The sequence below is a fragment of the Pogoniulus pusillus genome, chromosome 9 (genome assembly GCF_015220805.1).
Source record: "Pogoniulus pusillus isolate bPogPus1 chromosome 9, bPogPus1.pri, whole genome shotgun sequence".
NCBI lineage: Eukaryota > Metazoa > Chordata > Aves > Piciformes > Lybiidae > Pogoniulus > Pogoniulus pusillus.
The window spans coordinates 7,739,992-7,757,754 of NC_087272.1; the positions used below are offsets into that span (position 1 = coordinate 7,739,992).

General features: G+C 41.0%; 1 protein-coding gene across 3 annotated transcripts in view; it reads left to right on the forward strand.

Annotated features, from left to right (window-relative positions):
- GSTCD (glutathione S-transferase C-terminal domain containing) overlaps positions 1-17,763 on the forward strand; it is a 72,011-nt gene that overhangs the window by 17,986 nt on the left and 36,262 nt on the right. The gene's annotated exons all lie outside the window — the stretch shown is intronic.

Here is a 17,763-nt window from a genome sequence, read left to right on the forward strand (position 1 = left end):
AGTATAGGAACAAGAAATAAAAACATTAGATAATCACTCTCGCTGGGGCTGCTGGCTGAGATACATCTCTCTAACCTCACCCTTCATTTTGGGCTAACCCACTTTGCTTCCTAACCCCCTGGCCGAACCTCCAGTCTTCCTTGGGACTGGGGTAAGGTTGAGAGGGGTAGGGGGAAGGTGAAGGGGTGGTTGGGAGCCCCTCCTAGGGACTCAGGTTTCTGGGAGGGGAGTTGTGTTTCTGTATTACCTTTTACCTTGTCTATTTCTGTCTATAACTGTATATACTGTAACTATCTGCTTGTATATTGTGCTAGCTGTAAATATAAGCTTCATTCATATTTTCAGAGCCAGCTGAGTCTAGTCTGGGTGATTTCTAAAGTTGGGGGAGGGGGGTGGGGAATACCCAAACCATCACACCTCAGTGGCATAGAACTTCTGATTTAAAGAGCACAGAAATATACGTGCAATGTGAAGATGCTCTTCAGTGACCAATATGTGAAATTCATCACAGAATATGTTACGAATCACTGAAGAGTTATAGGCACTTGCAATACTCTTCTTGCATAATGTCTAGCTATGGATGCAAGCACGTATTCCTATCTACAGCAGACAGGATATAAAAATAGGGTCAAATTTAAACTTGGATCTGCATGTGGTTCACAAAGCTGTGACAAAACCCTCATGTGTCCCATGAACAGATTTATGGGTTATATAAAGTGTCCATCCTTCTAACGTGAACTGTTTTTTTCTCTGGTTTTGTCCTGAGAGAAGTCTTTAATGGGAAGCTGCACACTCAGCTTCAATTTTTGATCCTTTCTTTCCTTTAGCATGGTAGAGGAAAAAAAAAACCAATCCAAAACTTCAGTTTGTATCTATCATCTTGCTTCTTCAGACTTGGTGGATGTTTTGGATACACTTGTATTAAGATAGCTGTGTAATCTGACTGCTGAAATGATCAGGGGGGACTGTGTGTGTTGAATTTGAGTGCTGAAGTTTCAATTTTTTAAGTGAATGAAGAAAGTGTTTGCTTGTTTCCAATGCTCCAGATTTTGGCTGTAAGTTTTGGTTCATAGTTTAGCCAAGGTGTCTCTTCTCTTTGAAAGAAGGCTTTGAAAAAGATGTATGAGACACAGGAACACAGACAGAATCTATATTTGGACGTTTTGTGCTGGATCTCCATTTGACTGGTGGAAAAAATGAGTCCTGCCACTTCCTGTGCACGTGCTTGCTCTCTGTCAACTTAGATGAATGAATTACTGATGATGTCAGTATTTGAAATCAGTTTTCAGTTCAATTTCTTGGGGAAGATCTGTTAGCTCAGCAGGGTACCAAGGGAGATATTTCACCTCCTTCCAACCAAGATCACAGTGATGCTGTGACTGTTTTCTGATATAGGTGAAGTCCATGTGGTTGTGCTTTTTGTCCTGAGGCAGCACTCACACAGCACAAAAAGAAGTTTTCAGTTAAAAGAATCAATCTTGCTTTTCAATTAGATATATCTGCATGCTTACCTCTGTGGTTCTAAGTGGTTATAGGAGTTGAATTCTCAATATTTTAGTACTGAATCCTACCTGACACACTAAGAAAACAGAATCATAGAATCAATCAGGTTGGAAGAGACCTCCAAGATCATCCAGTCCAACCTGTCACCCAACCCTATCCATTCAACTAGAACATGGCACCAAGTGCCCCATTCAGTCTTTTCTTGGACACTTCCAGGGACGGCGACTCCGCCACCTCCCTGGGCAGCTCATTCCAACGGCAAAATAGTCACTGAATCTGATGGGGTTTTAAAATGAATTTGAGTAATGCAGTTCAAGGATTCAAACAGATTATAAGTAGTAAATAAATTTCCTCTTAATGGTGTTAATAGCAATGGAGAGAGAGTACCAACTGTTTCAGTTAAAACTCCCTTTGCTTTGTAGCTCTAGTAAATTTAATTTGCTGCTACATTTTAATAGCATAGATGATAAATGCCTTAGCTCTATCCCAGCTGAAATATCTCAGAGTTTGTTACATGTATGTGGAATTTCTACAATTGAATTGTTTAGTCTGTAAGCACTTTGCACAGCTGTTTACTACAGGAAAGAATTACTGATGATTGCAGTTCTAATGTGGTTATTTACTATTGCAAAACTAAAGGTTGTGACATTCATGATGACATGATGATGTAACTTTTCATTTGCCAATCATATTTCTGAAGTAAAATGGAATAGAATACAATAGACTATTTCAGATGTATGTCAGTATAGGAAACGCTTTCAGTTTTACCCTCACAAAGTGGTGATTGAAATTTTGGAAAGAAGACCTTGTGGAAAGAAGAATGCTGGATGGAAGTAGTGCTGATTAAATGTGAGGTCTGGGAAAGGGTAGGTTATATTTAATTAGATTTGTTGTCCACAAAGAAGTGAAGCATCTTTTCTGTGGTTTCACAGTCCATAAAAAAACTTTTTTACCCTTTTGGGAGCTTCAGTCAACCAAGGAGCTTTTGTTTGTGTTCCTGGTCCTCTGTGTGCATGAAACTATTCCTTGTCTTCGGGTTAATTTTGTATTAGCTGCACAGGCTTTGTGGATGTCAAGATCAGTTTGACTGGTTATGATTAGAAATGCTTCCTTTAGGCTCACCCAAAGTCCATTAAGAGAAGAGGGAGAGTGTGTATGTGGCAGTGGAGAGTGATAACCTTTGTTGCTGCCTTATTATTCTGATGATATATAGGGATGTAAGTCTTTGATACAGTCATCTTTTCATCACACATTGTGTGACAAGAAAAGGAGAAAGGTTATATATTTTTTTAAAGGGAATCGATTTTTTTTCAAACAACTTTTTCAACTGTGAGATTCAAGAATGAGAAATAATGGCCTCACAAATTCTTCTTTTCTCTTGAGTTGAAAAGCTTCTTAAGCAGAAAGTGCTTAAAGGAAGAAAAGTGCTTTCTCTGTGGTATCTCCTTCCGAAATTGCCAGCTAGACTAACAGAGTGTGCTTGTGATGGTATTACAAAGGTAGTGGTTAGCTGTGAATGAATTTATGCTGTTCTTTCCAAAGTGTGAAACTGCTCACAGAATGAGTATTGCAAGTAGGAAACAACATCCTATAGGCTTGTGAGTAAAGTGTTCTCTTCCTCATAGAAAATATCTTTCTTTCTTAAATGAAGTAATTGCAGTAGGTCAGAAAAGAGCTCTGGATGACATACAACTGTCAGGTATTGTGGAAAGGTCACTCTGCTAAAAGGTAGGAGTGTGCATACAGTAGGAGACAGAGTTCAGCTGCAGAATTGGTGAAGAGTTTGAGATGGAGGTAGTTAGTTGAAAAAGTGTTGGCAAATAACAATAGATCCAAAGAAATGAATTTTACAAATGAAATGAATTTTAAACATGCAGTTTGTCATTACTAGTGGAAGACACATGGCCCTTTGAATTTGTGGTAGGTTCTATTAATGGGGCATTTTTTTCTTAAATGAGTGCATTTTAATGGATTGTGTATAGAAGTGACTCTCAACAAAGCAAGTCAAGTATTTTATAGGCTTCATTATTCCTAATACGAAATTGATGGATTCCTTATATTGAATTAATTGAGACAGTTCCTTGGCTTGAGGAACTGAAGTTTTCCATACACAAATTTAAACAAGCCAACACAAGAAAAGAAGATGTCTTTCACATCTTCTGCATCCAGCACACAGGTGTAAGAAAGAGTGTTAATACTTGCAAAGCAACATGTACCTCCCTAGCTGAAGATTCACTGACTGTGATTAGGTTTGACTAATGCTTGCTTTGTGATCAGTAGCAAGTTGGTGGCCAAATTTAAATGACTATATCAAACTAGTACAGGAAGGTTAGCATGGATAAAACAGTACCCTGACAGATACAGTGTGGCCAGTAGGACGAGGGAGGTTATTCTGCCCCTGTACTCAGCACTGCTCAGGCCACACCTTGAGTCGTGTGTCCAGTTCTGGGCTCCTCAATTCAAGAGAGATGTTGAGGTGCTGGAATGTGTCCAGAGAAGGGCAACAAAGCTGGTGAGGGGCCTGGAACACAAACCCTATGAGGAGAGGCTGAGGGAGATGGGGTTGTTTAGCCTAGAGAAGAGGAGGCTCAGGGGGGAGCTCATTGCTGTCTACAACTACCTGAAGGGAGGTTGTAGCCAGATGGGGGTTGGTCTCTTCTGCCAGGCAACCAGCAACAGAACAAGGGGACACAGTCTGAAGCTGTGCTGGGGGAAGTCTAGGCTGGATGTTAGGAGGAAGTTGTTGCCAGAGAGAGTGATTGGCATTGGAATGGGCTGCCCAGGGAGGTGGTGGAGTCTCCATCGCTGGGGGTGTTGAAGAGAAGACTGGATGAGGCACTTAGTGCCATGGTGTAGTTGACTGGCTAGGGCTGGGTGCTAGGTTGGACTGGCTGATCTTGGAGGTCTCTTCCAACCTGGTTGATTCTAAGTGTAAGAAATGGGAAGCTTATTACTCTAGTTTTACTCTTCTGTGGCTTATCTTAAAAGCATAAAATTTCATATTTCATAGGTGACTTCTTTGGATTTTGTGACTGTTGTGGGAAATAGCATTGCATACTTTTCTTGAGGACAATTATGATGGAGATTTGAATGCAATTAGGAATTTTTAGATAGAAAATTGCCTGTGTGTAGCTAGAAAAAACAAACTATGCATGCTGGCAGACTAGATAACTCATCTGTTATACTAGATTCAGTTCCTACTATTGCTGTGCTCTCTTTTCTTTGTGATTATCCTGGTTACTGAGCTAGGGAAGGGAATGCATTCTTTTGTGTTTTTAAGATGCCTATCTGGAGACAGGAGGCAAAGCTGTCAAATGAGAAGTTAAACTAGTATGCAGGAATGATTTTCAAGTGTGATGTTTTGCTGAAACATGATTTTTGGAAACGTGGAAGTTTTGTGTGCCTCATGAAAATAATGGTTCTGCATTAGGAGGGAATACAATTACATTTGTTTGCTTGAAGTACTTTTTTTAAAGTGATATTTTGGTCTAAATGATGTGCTTAACAGGCAGTGGAACAGTGTACATCTGCAGAGCAAAATCAGCAGTTGCTAATATGTCTTGCTGAATCATAGAATCAACCAGGTTGGAAGAGACCTCCAAGATCATCCAATCCAACCTAGCACCCAGCCCTAGCCAGTCAACCAGACCATGGCACTAAGTGCCTCATCCAGGCTTTTCTTCAACACCTCCAGGGACAGCGACTCCACCACCTCCCTGGGCAGCCCATTCCAATGCCAATCACTCTCTCTGGCAACAACTTCCTCCTAACATCCAGCCTAGACTTCTCCTGGCACAACTTGAGACTGTGTCCCCTTGTTCTATTGGTGGTTGCCTGGGAATATCATACTGGAAAGAATATTGAATTCTAACATCTGCTTTTTGTTTCAGTTAGGACACATTCTCATTTGTGCTTGGCCTGTTCTGCAAGAAGTTACTAGGGTGAGAGTGTCTTTTCATACAGCTTGTAGTCATGCTGAAGAGTGTCACCTTTGTTTTTATACCTTGCTTTATGGATTAAGCATAAACCCGCAGAGAAGTGTTGAAGTCTTAGCCCTTAATATTGAATATCCTTAGAACTGGAGCTGAGATTTTGATGAAACATAATCCCTAGAGGTATGGCTTTACAATTCACAAGTCTTTGTTAATTTTCAGTTTATTAGACTTCCAAGAGACTTGTTTTCCAGAATGCAGTTGATACTGTTCAGTTAAGTGTCTCCTGCAGCACCTGTGTTGTCTTCGAAAGAGATATTTCATCTGTTTCAGTATTCTGATATTTCTTGCTGTGAATTGTCTTCCCTACTTAAAGATTGTTCCATAAGTTTTATCATTAGATTTAACTCTCAACTCCATCAATGATAATCTAATCCTTTTAGCTATGTCATGTGTTCTCTACTCAAGATACCTGCAAGTTTGGGGATTCATAATTCATATCACCATGTAGGATAATCAACAGAAGGATTTAAAGTTGATTTTTTTTTCTGTTTCTTTGAAGTATTTTTTTATAGGTCACTTGGATTGTTTTCTCCAAGTTGTAATTGAGAGATAGCTGAGTTTTAAATTCGTCAGCTCAACTGTTAAGTGACCATGATTGACCTCTGTGTTTCTGCTACAAAGCCTAAGCAGTCCTTTCAGTCAGAGGTATCAGGAGACTTTCGTTAGCTCTTCAGCAGCCTTTTGTCTTTTTTGCTTTCTTCAAAGCCTTATGCAGAGCTGTGCAGTCTGTCTTTCAAGACAGAAGTGTGAGCTGGTCTAGAGGAAACCGGGTTTGTCTTGGCCGTTTCACCGGTGAGCTGGTTTGTGACTTTGGAAGCTTAAAATCTTCACAGGCCACAGGAGGGCAGCAAAATCTGTTTGTATAGGAGAGAAGAATCTGGCTGGCTGGAGCTGTGCCCTGCAACGAACGGAATGATGCTTTTAATGTGGCAGTTCCCAGGTCTGTAACCTCTAATCCGCAGATGTGCAACCACCTGTTGGAAAAAAAAAAGTGATTTAGACCACTTTTTTTCCCCTCCTTCAAATGAGAACTGATGATTTAACAGCTGGCATACTCGTGTTGCGGTAGGACCTATCAGCAGTCTGTTGTGTGCTGAATAAATACCCTAGCAGGGTGATGCCTTCTGACTCGAATGATTTCAAGTAAAAGAAAGGAGATAATAGCTGAGCAGGGAGTGAAGGAGGAGGAAAGTTAATTGGCTCAGACTCTTCTGCTGGTATTTTGTATTCTTTGGTATAAAGGAGAATGCTGGAAAGATATTTGTAAAAGAATGGGGAGCTCAACAGCATTTTCTGGGAATTGTTTTCCCTGATGTGTCAACATGAAGATTTGTGCAGTTAATTTAAAGTTATCTTTTTTTAATTGATCAGTAAATGCTGATGATAGTTCAAGGGCCACCATTTTGGTAATTGAAAAAGATGGTACCATTGAATGCTAGGTTATGGCTGGAATTCAGAGTAAAGGGAAGTAACTTGTTTGATATGGCAAAAGGAAACAGTAGGCAAATGAAAGCATGTAAAGAAGCTAATTTTAAGCAGCTAACCACTATTTTTGGTAGCAGTACTCTGAGCACATGAAAACATGTGACCTTCTTCATTAGGAGGGGAGGGTAGTAATCAGAATGTGGAAGAGGAGTCGAGCCTATGCAAATGCTTTCAAATGCTGCCCAGAAAAAATCCCAGGTCCTTTCCCTCAGGGCTGCTCTCCTGCCATTTGCCACACAGCCTACAGCTGTGTTTGGGATTGTGCCAACCCAGGTGCAGGATGTTACAGTTGGCCTTGTTGAATGTCATGAGGTTGGCCTGGGCCCAACTCTCCAGCCTGTCCAGGTTCCTCTGGATGGCATCCCTGCCCACTAGCAAGGTGACTGTGCCACACAGCTTGGTGTCATCTGCAGACTTGCTGAGGGTGCACTCGATTCCTCTGTCCATGTCACGGACAAAGGTGTTAAGCAGCACTGGTGCTACCACTGACCCTTGAGGGATGCCACTTGGCACTGGCCTCCAAGTGGACATTGTACCATTGATCACCTCTCTCTGTGTGCAACCATCCAGCCAATTCCTTATCCAGCAGATCATCCAGTCCAACCTAGCACCCAGCCCTAGCCAGTCAACTAGACCATGGCACTAAGTGCCTCATCCAGTCTTGAACACCTTCAGAGACAGTGACTCCACCACCTCCCTGGGCAGCCCATTCCAATGCCAATCACTCTCTCTGGCAAAGAGTTTCCTCCTAACATCCAGCCTATACTTCCCCTGGCACAACTTGAGACTGTGTCCCCTTGTTCTATTGCTGGTTGCCTGGGAGAAGAGGCCAACCCCCACCTGGCTACAGCCTCCCTTCAGGTAGTTGTAGACAGCAATGAGGTCCCCCCTGAGCCTTCTCCAGGCTAAACACCCCCAGCTCCCTCAGCCTCTCCTCATAGGGTTTGTGTTCCAGGCCCTTCACCAGCCTTGTTGCCAGTCTTTGGTGCAGATTTGAGGTACAGATTCTGTTTCCAATCTATGAATAATTTGGGACAAAACATGAGATAAGGAGGAATTTTTCTGTCTATTGAAGTTACTTATGGTTTTCATTTGCACTTGCAGTGTTTTTAAGTCTTCATGTTAAAACCATGAACGTATTACTTGATTTGGATACAATTCCACATTGGATAAGGTCAGGTGTTTCATTTTAGCTCTTCCTGGAAGAGAGTTCTTAGGCTACAGTTGTGCATTTAAAATTCTAATCAACAACTTCAAGGAAGACAGCACAGCTCTGTTTAAAAACAAAGAGCCCCTAAGCTGATAGTGTTACGAAACAACAACCAAAAGTAAAACTATTTTGTTACAAATGATTCATGATCTGAGTAATTTGATACTTTCAAAGCTTTTAATTGCATGAAGGAAAAGGCCAGGCTACTGTGTTTGGTGTTGTAGTGAAGGTGGTATTAATTATTTTGTCCTTGAATTGCATCATCTGCAGATGGTCTGGAGTAGTTTCTGAAAAGCTAATTTTTGGCACATGCCTCATGTCAAATTTCTGGCATCTTACCACGGCAATATCAAAGGAAGTTCACATCCTTCAAAAAACTTTTCAAGTATTGAAGAGCAAAGGCAAGTGGAAAACTTGTCTGTTCATAGACTTATCTTTTGAGTGCAGAAGAACTGGAGGATAGCCCCAGTATTAAAATCAGTGAAATCTAATCTGAAACAATAAAATTTGTCTCCTCTTGTGGTGGAACATTAATCTGAAAATCCAGAGATAACTGAGAGACATTAAGACTCTTTTACTTCCATTTGTTCATTGAGGTGTCATGGTTTGGGTGTTACCTGCCCCCCCCCACTTGGAAAATCACCCAGACTAGACTCAGCTGGCTCTGGAAATATGAATGCAGCTTATATTTACAGCTGGCACAATATACAAGCAGATATTTACAGTATATACAGTTATAGACAGAAATAGACAAGGTAAAAGGTAATACAGAAACACAACTCCCCTCCCAGAAACCTGAGTCCCCAGGAGGGGCTCTCAACTGCCCTTCCACCTTCTCCCACCCCTGTCAACCTTACACCAGTCCCAAGGAAGAATGGAAGTTTGGCCAGGGGGCTAGGAAGCAAAGTGGATTAATCAGAGAGATGGCAGAGAGGCTAGAGAGAGAATTGCAGCTCAGGCAATGTCCCAAGAAGTGGCAGTGCCTTATCTATGTTTGGATTCTTGTTCTTATACCTCTCAGCAAGCCTATGAGTGAATCAGACATCAGCACTGTTTCTCTTTCGCAGCCTGTGATCTAATCCATCTCACCAAAACATTCTAGCTAGCTTCAAACTAGCACAGGAGGTTACTTTAAAACTGCTGCAGATCTGTGAGAGAGCTGTTGGATTTTGTGTTGATGTTTAAATCACTTGGATAAGTATAGTGAGTAGACAAGTTGAGATAGCATTCATTTAGTAGTTCCATCAGCACACTCTACCTGGTATTTCATAAAGAGGAGGCTCAGGGGTGACCTTATTGCTGTCTACAACTACCTGAAGGGTCGTTGTGGCCAGGAGGAGGTTGCTCACTTCTCTCAGGTGGCCAGCACCAGAACGAGAGGACACAGCCTCAAGCTACACCAGGGGAAATTTAGGCTGGAGGTGAGGAGAAAGTTCTTCACTGAGAGAGTCATTGGACACTGGAATGGGCTGCCCGGGGAGGTGGTGGAGTCGCTGTCCCTGGAGCTGTTCAAGGCAGGATTGGACGTGGCACTTGGTGCCATGGTCTAGCCTTGAGCTCTGTGGTAAAGGGTTGGACTTGATGATCTGTGAGGTCTCTTCCAACCTTGATGATACTGTGGTACTGTGTGATACTGTGAAATCTGCTTAAATGCATTTGAATATCCCACTTGAAAAATCTTCCTGTATTCTTGCACTTTTAGTGACAGGAAATAGGAAATAAAACAACATCCCATTCCCAAAGACTAAGATATCTTTTAGCATAAAGTATTTTGAGTGCTTCCATGAAGAAATGCTGAGCCAGACAGAGTTCTTACCTTGGCTCTCAGTTGCATTGCATGTGTTCTGCATTTCTTTCTTTGTCAGGGAGAGGGTGCTGGGAAAGAATGTAAGGGTACTTTTAAGTGTTTCATTTTTACACAAAAATCCCTTGCTGTTCTAGACTTTATACCTGAAATTTCAAAGCTTGCACTTAAAGGCAGCTCAGGTTGTAATTGGTTCTGGACTGTGTATGTGGTATTCACAACTGCATGTGGAAAGTGACTTCCTTGCCTTGTGCGTTGTCAGTTAGAGACACTGAGAAACACAGGTTTGTGTTTCAGACCTTCATGAGCCAACATTTCCTGCTGCATCCTGGATGGGTTCATGTGTTTCTGTGCAAGTTCAGCTGATGTAGTTGGGAAGGTGCTGTTATTTGCAGCACAGCAGGCTTATGTAGTGCAAGACATAAGGCATGGCAGTGTGTGTGTGCAGTTCAGACAGCCAACTGTGTCCTGGGCTGCATCAAGAGAAGTGTGGCCAGCAGGGCAAGGGAGGTGATTCTCCCCCTTTACTCTGCTCTCATCAGACCCCACCTGGAATACTGTGTGCAGTTCTGAAGCCCCCAACACAACAGGGACATGAAGCTGTTGGAGCAAGTCCAGAGGAGGGCCATGAAGATGATCAGAGGGCTGGAGTACCTCTGCTGTGAGGACAGGCTACAAGAGTTGGGGCTCTTCAGCCTGGAAAAGGCTTCAAGGAGACCTTATAGTGGCCTTCCAATATCTGAAGGGGGCCTACAGGAAGGCTGAAGGGGGACTATTTACAAGGTCTTGTAATTACAGGATGAGGGGTAATAGATTTAAACTGGAAGAGGGGAGATTTGAACTAGATGCCTGGAAAGGGTTCTTTACTGTGAGGGTGGTGAGACATTGGCACAGGTAGCCCCGGGGGGTTGTGGATGCTCCCTCCCTGGAGATGTTCAAGGCTAGGTTAGATGAGTGACCTGTTCTAGTGGGAGGTGTCCCTGCCTATGGTGGGGGGTTGGAACTAGATGATCTTTGAGATCCCTTCTAACCTAAGTCATTCCATAGATATGTTGCCTTGAATCATACCTCCTACTTCCTTTGTGTTTTATCATGATGTTTGGTATATTTTGCTTGAAATCTGTCTGTATCATTCTTATGTTTCTGTGTCATCAACACAAGCTGCTGTGCATGTGTTGCCCACTCTAACAGTGCATGTTTCAATGATGGGGATTTGATGGTGAATTTCTTTGGGGTTTTACTGCCTTTTATGGGGTTCAGTGTCAATATTACTCCACATTCACTTAATATGTTTGTTTCTTCTTGATGAGTACATTTGCAAATCTTCTGGCTAGGTGCTTTGAGGGATTTTTTGTGTTTTAAATAGGTACACTTGGTAGTGTGGAGATGTTTATTTTCAGATGTAGAAGCTAACAGGGTACTTGAAGGCAGTTGTTCACCAAAGATAGCTATTCACAGGTGCCACTGTTGTTTATTTAGTGAAAATTAATTATTTTCATTTTGAAATCAGTGAACTTTTTTCCTTGAGAGGCAAAGCAGTGGGTTTTTTTGCAATGAGAAGTTAATATTTTTTTCTTATTAGTAGTCTACTGTGAAAAGCATCCTCCAGACCTTGAGAAAGCTTACTTTTCCATTTTTAGCAAAATGGAAAAAGAGATGAGGCAACAATACTAATTGTGCTAGTTTGAAGCTAGCTAGAATGTTTTGGTGAGAAGGATTAGATCACAGGCTGTGAAAGAGAAACAGTGCTGATATCTACTTCACTCATAGGCTTGCTGAGAGGTATAAGAACAAGAATGCAAACATAGATAAGGCACTTCTGCTTGGGAGCTCTGGGCTGCATTTCTCTCTCTAGCCTCTCTGCCGTCTCTCTGATTAATCCACTTTGCTTCCTAACCCCCTGGCCGAACCTCCATTCTTCCTTGGGACTGGGGTAAGGTTGAGAGGGGTGGGAGAAGGTGGAAGGGCAGTTGAGAGCCCCTCCTGGGGACTCAAGTTTCTGGGAGGGGAGCTGTGTTTCTGTATTACCTTTTACCTTGTATATTTCTGTCTATACTGTAAATATCTGCTTGTATATTGTGCTAAGCTGTCAGTATAAGCTTCATTCAAATTTCCAGCGCCGTCTGAGTCTAGTCTGGGTGATTTCCAAAGTGTGGGGGGGCAGGTAACACCCAAACCATCACACTAATACTGAAAAATATTTGTTTAGTTACATTACTTCAGTGCTGTATTCTCTTTGTTCTTGTATTATGTGCCTTCTTGAAGGCATGACTTTAAAGTGGCTTCTGTTGAAAAGAGTCCTTTGTGATTGTAATTATGCAGTATGGTGCTGCAGAACAATCCAGGTAATAAGAGAGACTACCTGGGTGCTGGCACCGTGATTGTAATCATGGGTGGCTTTGGTGTCACTTCTTTTACTTCCAGTGTGTGAATATTTGCTTACTTTGAACTTTCTAATCATAGTAGGCTTCTGCTATTTACTGAATTCTAAGGCCAAGGACTTTTCTGTTGTTTGTATTCCTGTACTATTGCAGTTTCTCAACAGGAGCAGTGGTTTCACTGCCAAATCTTGTTGCAGTACAAGTCTGATCTGAATTAAACATTGGCATGCTCCTGTGTGTCTGTGACAAATTAGCACTCAGTTTGGAACTTGTGCCTAGATAATGCTGTGCTAGCTGTGAAAAGACACCTGAGACCTTAACTGGCTTCTAAACTGTGCTGCAGATAATGTTATCTAAATGGAAGCATTTCAGTACTAGTTAAATGTATAAAAAAGATGGGGTGCCATGTGTGTAGGGGGGTGGAATTGGAAGTGTTATTTGAGCCTGAGAGTGATTTTTTTATATATATATATATATATATACATATTTTTTTTAATCAATGATTTGCAATATAATGAAGCTGCATTTTTGGTTTACTAGAACAGGACAGTAGTAGTCAAGCATGATTTAATAACTTTAAGCTTCCACCTGACCTAGATTTTCTTTCTTGGGCTTAATACTGGATGTAGCCATCATTAAAGTCCTTATCCTAGAGGAGCTTGCTGCCTGGAGAATCTGTCCTTTGTTCTTCTTACAAAAGTCTGATTCTACTACTTCCTCCATATATCAAATTGTACTTTGATTTCACTTGGTTCATTTCCAGAGTAATTTCCTAAGGAAGAAAAGATAAGGATGTAGAGCTCAGCAGAGGGTTACTGGTATCTTAGATCTAATGTCAAGTCATTCTTCATTTCCAGTATTGACCATCTGAAAGGATGTGTGACCAGTCTGTTCATTTCACCATCTCATTACTGTCAAATAGGTTTTCCACAAACTCTATGAAAACGTTTTGAGCCCAACTCTTGACAATGATTTAGCTGTAAGACTGGTTTCAAAACAATTTGGCTAAGATCACTGCATCTCTAATGGCTGTAAATCAGTAAATGAAGAACCCCAAGGTCATACTAAGGAGCTGTGTTGGTTTTTGTGTGTGAGGATTTGTTTGCTTAGTTTTTGCTGTGTTTTCTTCGTTGCTTTTATTTATTTGTTTGTTATTGCCTTTATTTAACCAAATGTATGCATTATGTCAAATTTTAGGATCATAGAATTAGTCAGGGTTGGAAGGGACCAGAAGGATCATCTAGTTCCATCTCCCCTGCCATGGGCAGGGACACCCTACCCTAGATTGTGTCTTTACTCAAGTAGTTGCAAGTGTTCTGGCTACTCATGACTGTATTGATGCAATTCATATAACTACATTCCTAATATTCCTCATTACTTATGTTTTCCCAGAAAGTTGTGATTTGATTCAGCCTAAGACTAGTTGGTGAATTTTTATAATGAAAGGAGGAGGAAGAGGTTGTAGAACAGAAGGAGGTGGATTATTTTTTGGTTAGTTTATTTAGCCTGTGTTGAGAGTAGAAAGACCACAGGATAGCATTTGTAATGTTCATCTTAATCTCTTTTCCTGTTTGCTTTTTAGAATCAAACTGTTTAGATTTTCCCCTTGTTTGTGGAGCCTCTGAAATATTTGTACCTTAAAATTCTCTTCTGATGAGTTGGTTGTTGCAGTGTAAGTGCTCCTTGGTTGTTTTTTTCCAATCCTGCTCTTTCACAAGTTCCCTTCCAAGCAGGGATACTTGAATTGTATCCTTTTATTGGAGATGGTTATGTTGCTGCTGTTAAAATTCAGAGCTGACCTGTGACATGGGGCAACAGCAATATCTACATAACATCTGAGCCAGCAGGCTTAGCTAGCCCTTTTGGAGGTGTGCATAAGGGAAGTATGAAATAGCTAGGACCTGCACTTTGCTTCTATATTAGCCAGTGACTCATCTTTTCCTCCTCAGACAAAATGGAACCTTTATGTATCATTAGTAATAATATAATAATGAATATATTTTAATCATGCTGGATTCTGAATATTGTGTCTGGCCTGGATTAACTGTTACAAAAATAATTTTTCCTCTCCCATAATTTCACCTTTAAGGGAAGGAGGAGGAAAATGGGGGCACTCCTAGCAAACTCTTTAGATGTCTTAATATGAAATGCACAGCTGCTTGGTATTGGTATTTATGGATCTATCTCTGCAATAACACAATGCACAGCCTAAGACTTTAAGCCTGGCTTGTTGAAGACTCTATGGAATACTTACAATAACTTCAGTGGTTTCCAAAATGATGAGTTGGGATTTCCAGACATAATTTACCTGTAATCCAGAAATTTGTGACTGTGCAGAGTGGTGTTACATTCTGCAAGTAGCAATAACTTATTTTTATACAGAAGTTTATTGTGAGATATTTGTAAGATCCTTTAAAACAATTATGTTTATGGATCAGTGTACATGGATAGATTTCATTCTGATTTACAATGGAAATATAAAACTGTGAGCAAGTACTGTGAGAAGTCATAAAGCCAGAAGCTGGAGCTATGTTTTTTATATGCAACTTTTAGAATCAAAGATTCTCAGGATTCAGGGACTCTTGAGCAGCTTCTGAATTTATGCTTGTAGCTAATTTAGCCCTTTAACCATAAAGTAGCTGTACTGCTTTTCTGTGTGTGCTAATCCTGAAATTGTTTACATTCTTTGGTGGTTTCTGTAGCAAACTGAAAGTAAGCAAAAATAAATGTCACTATGCTTTAAGTGCAGGAAATGTGAAAGCAAGTCCCACATTTTACATGCAGATCCTGTAACTTCAGACAGAGAGTTTACAAATAAGACATTTCATTTGTTAATCACTTTAGAGTTTCCTTTTCTCTGGCACACTAGTCACAAAAAAATCTCTGCACATTTTTGGCATCAAAAATTCTGCTAACTTTGTTGTTCTGCATTTTTCCCCAGGTTTTCAGAAGCTCTCATTCTTGTAATAGACTGTGGGGTCAGATAGTTTTGGACCTCTTCTTAAAACATTTGTGCTAGTTTTTGAGGGAAGCAGATGCATTTTGAAGTAATGAATAAAGCAAGTAAATGTTTCATGCAACAGAACAAGGGGACACAGTCTCAAGTTGTGCTGGGGGAAGAATAGGCTGAATGTTAGGAGGAAGTTCTTCACAGAGAAAGTGGTTGGCATTGGAATGGGCTGCCCAGGGAGGTGGTGGAGTCACCATCCCTGGAGGTGTTCAAGAAAAGCCTGGATGAGGCATTTAGTGCCATGGTCTAGTTGACTGGCTAGGGCTAGGTGCTAGGTTGGACTGGATGATCTTGGAGGTCTCTTCCAACCTGGTTGATTCTATGGTTCTATGAAGCATTGCTGTGATTTCTTCACTGTACTCTCATCTGGTTTTTGAAAGACTGGAAATGATTTCTTAATTAAAATAATCTGTCCTACCAAAGCCAACCCCCCCTAAACCAGTTTGAGTTGAGACAGAACAGTTCTTAATCCTGTGTTCTGTGCTATTCAAAAAACATCTGCCAGATGGATTACTTTCCATCTTATCTGCAGCACGTATTTGACATTCCTCTGCTTGTGCTTGTTACTGGATGCTTTAGCCTAGTTGATGTATGTTGAAACTGTAAGTTGTCTGTAACTTATTCTGGATGACATTAAGATGTGATGCAGAAAATGAATCATGCCTTCAGTCAAGCTTTCTTGACATTTTGATTCTTAATTGCTTTGTAAACAAAGGTTGGATTGTTGTTTCTGTATTTGTGTCTCCTGGGTTTTTTTCCCTTGTTTTATGGTTAATAGATGCATTTTACATCTCTGTATGTTTTTAACTGTGCCATAAAGATTGCAGCCACAGCTGATTCTGTTGTTAGGGAGCAAGTAGAACATATGGCAGAGATTTGAGTCGTAAGATCAGAAATTTTGTTTAAAGATTGGCTTGTAAGCTTTTGAAATGGCAAACAGTAGGGCTGAAAACCACTACAGCTGAATTTCTGCAGGACATTGGTTGTTTGTAGAGCTAGCTTCATCTGTTTCATTTTTTTTCTTGATAGAACAGACATGCCTGTAAAAATATATCTGTTTATGATTTTGTTATCAGGGAGATGAGCACCCCTATGAGGAGAGGCTGAGGGAGCTGGGGTTGTTTAGCCTAGAGAAGAGGAGGCTCAAAGGTGACCTCATTGCTGTCTACAACTACCTGAAGGGAGGCTGTAGCCAGGTGGGGGTTGGTCTCTTCTCCCAGACAACCAGCAACAGAACAAGGGGACACAGTCCCAAGTTATGCCAAGGGAAGTCTAGGCTGGATGTTAGGAGGAAGTTGTTGCCAGAGAGAGTGATTGGCATTGGAATGGGCTGCCCAGGGAGGTGGTGGAGTCACTGTCCCTGGAGGTGTTCAAGAAAAGCCTGGCTGAGGCACTTAGTGCCATGGTCTAGTTGACTGGCTAGGGCTGAGTGCTAGGTTGGACTGGATGATGTTGGAGGTCTCTTCCAACCGGGTTGATTCTATGATTCTATGATTTTATGCTGTTATTTTCCCTGAAGGTCCTGCAAGGATAAGTTAATCTCTAATAATTAGGTAATTTTTCATATCTAGTTCAATGCTTTTTGTGAATGTGGAGCTTTTTTAAGTTGTTCATCATTTTAATAAATACTATAGGGAAATACTTGCTTAAAACCCAGTGGTGTTCTGTTAGTTAAAAAGATATAAGGAAACATCCTTTTGGTTTGGGAGTTTATTTAGGAAATTTAATTTTTATAGTGACTTGCAGAGGTTATTATTCTCTATTGCAAGAAGAATAGAGTTTGTTTAAATGTAGGAGTGGTCCTTTTGAAATTAGGTGTGAGAACTGAGCCACAAGAACTTGAGTAGAGTAAGACCTTTAGTTTTATGTTCTTGGTTAAGGTAATTCAGTTGCATTTTCTACTGTGCAATATACACAAAGCCAAAGAAATACATATGAAAAGACTCTGCATATTCAGTATTGTATCACAAATATGCAGCATAGTCAAATGCTTTAAAATATGTGATGGTTTGGGTGTTTGCCCTGCACCACTTTAGAAATCACCCAGTCTAGACTCAGCTGGCTCTGGAAATATGAATGAAGCTTGTATATTGTGCCAGCTATAAATATAAGCAGATATTTACAATATATACAGTTATAGACAGAAATATACAAGGGAAAAAGGTAATAGAGAAACACAACAGCCCTCCCAGAAACCTGAGTCTCCAGGGGACCTCTCAACTGCCCCTTCACCTTCCCCCTACCCATCTCAACCTTACCCCCTACCTCTCTCAACCTTATCCCAGTCCCAAGGAAGAATAGAGGTTTGGCCAGGGGGTTAGGAAGCAAAGTGGATTAGTCCAAAATGGAGGGTGAGGTTAGAAAGTAAAATGCTG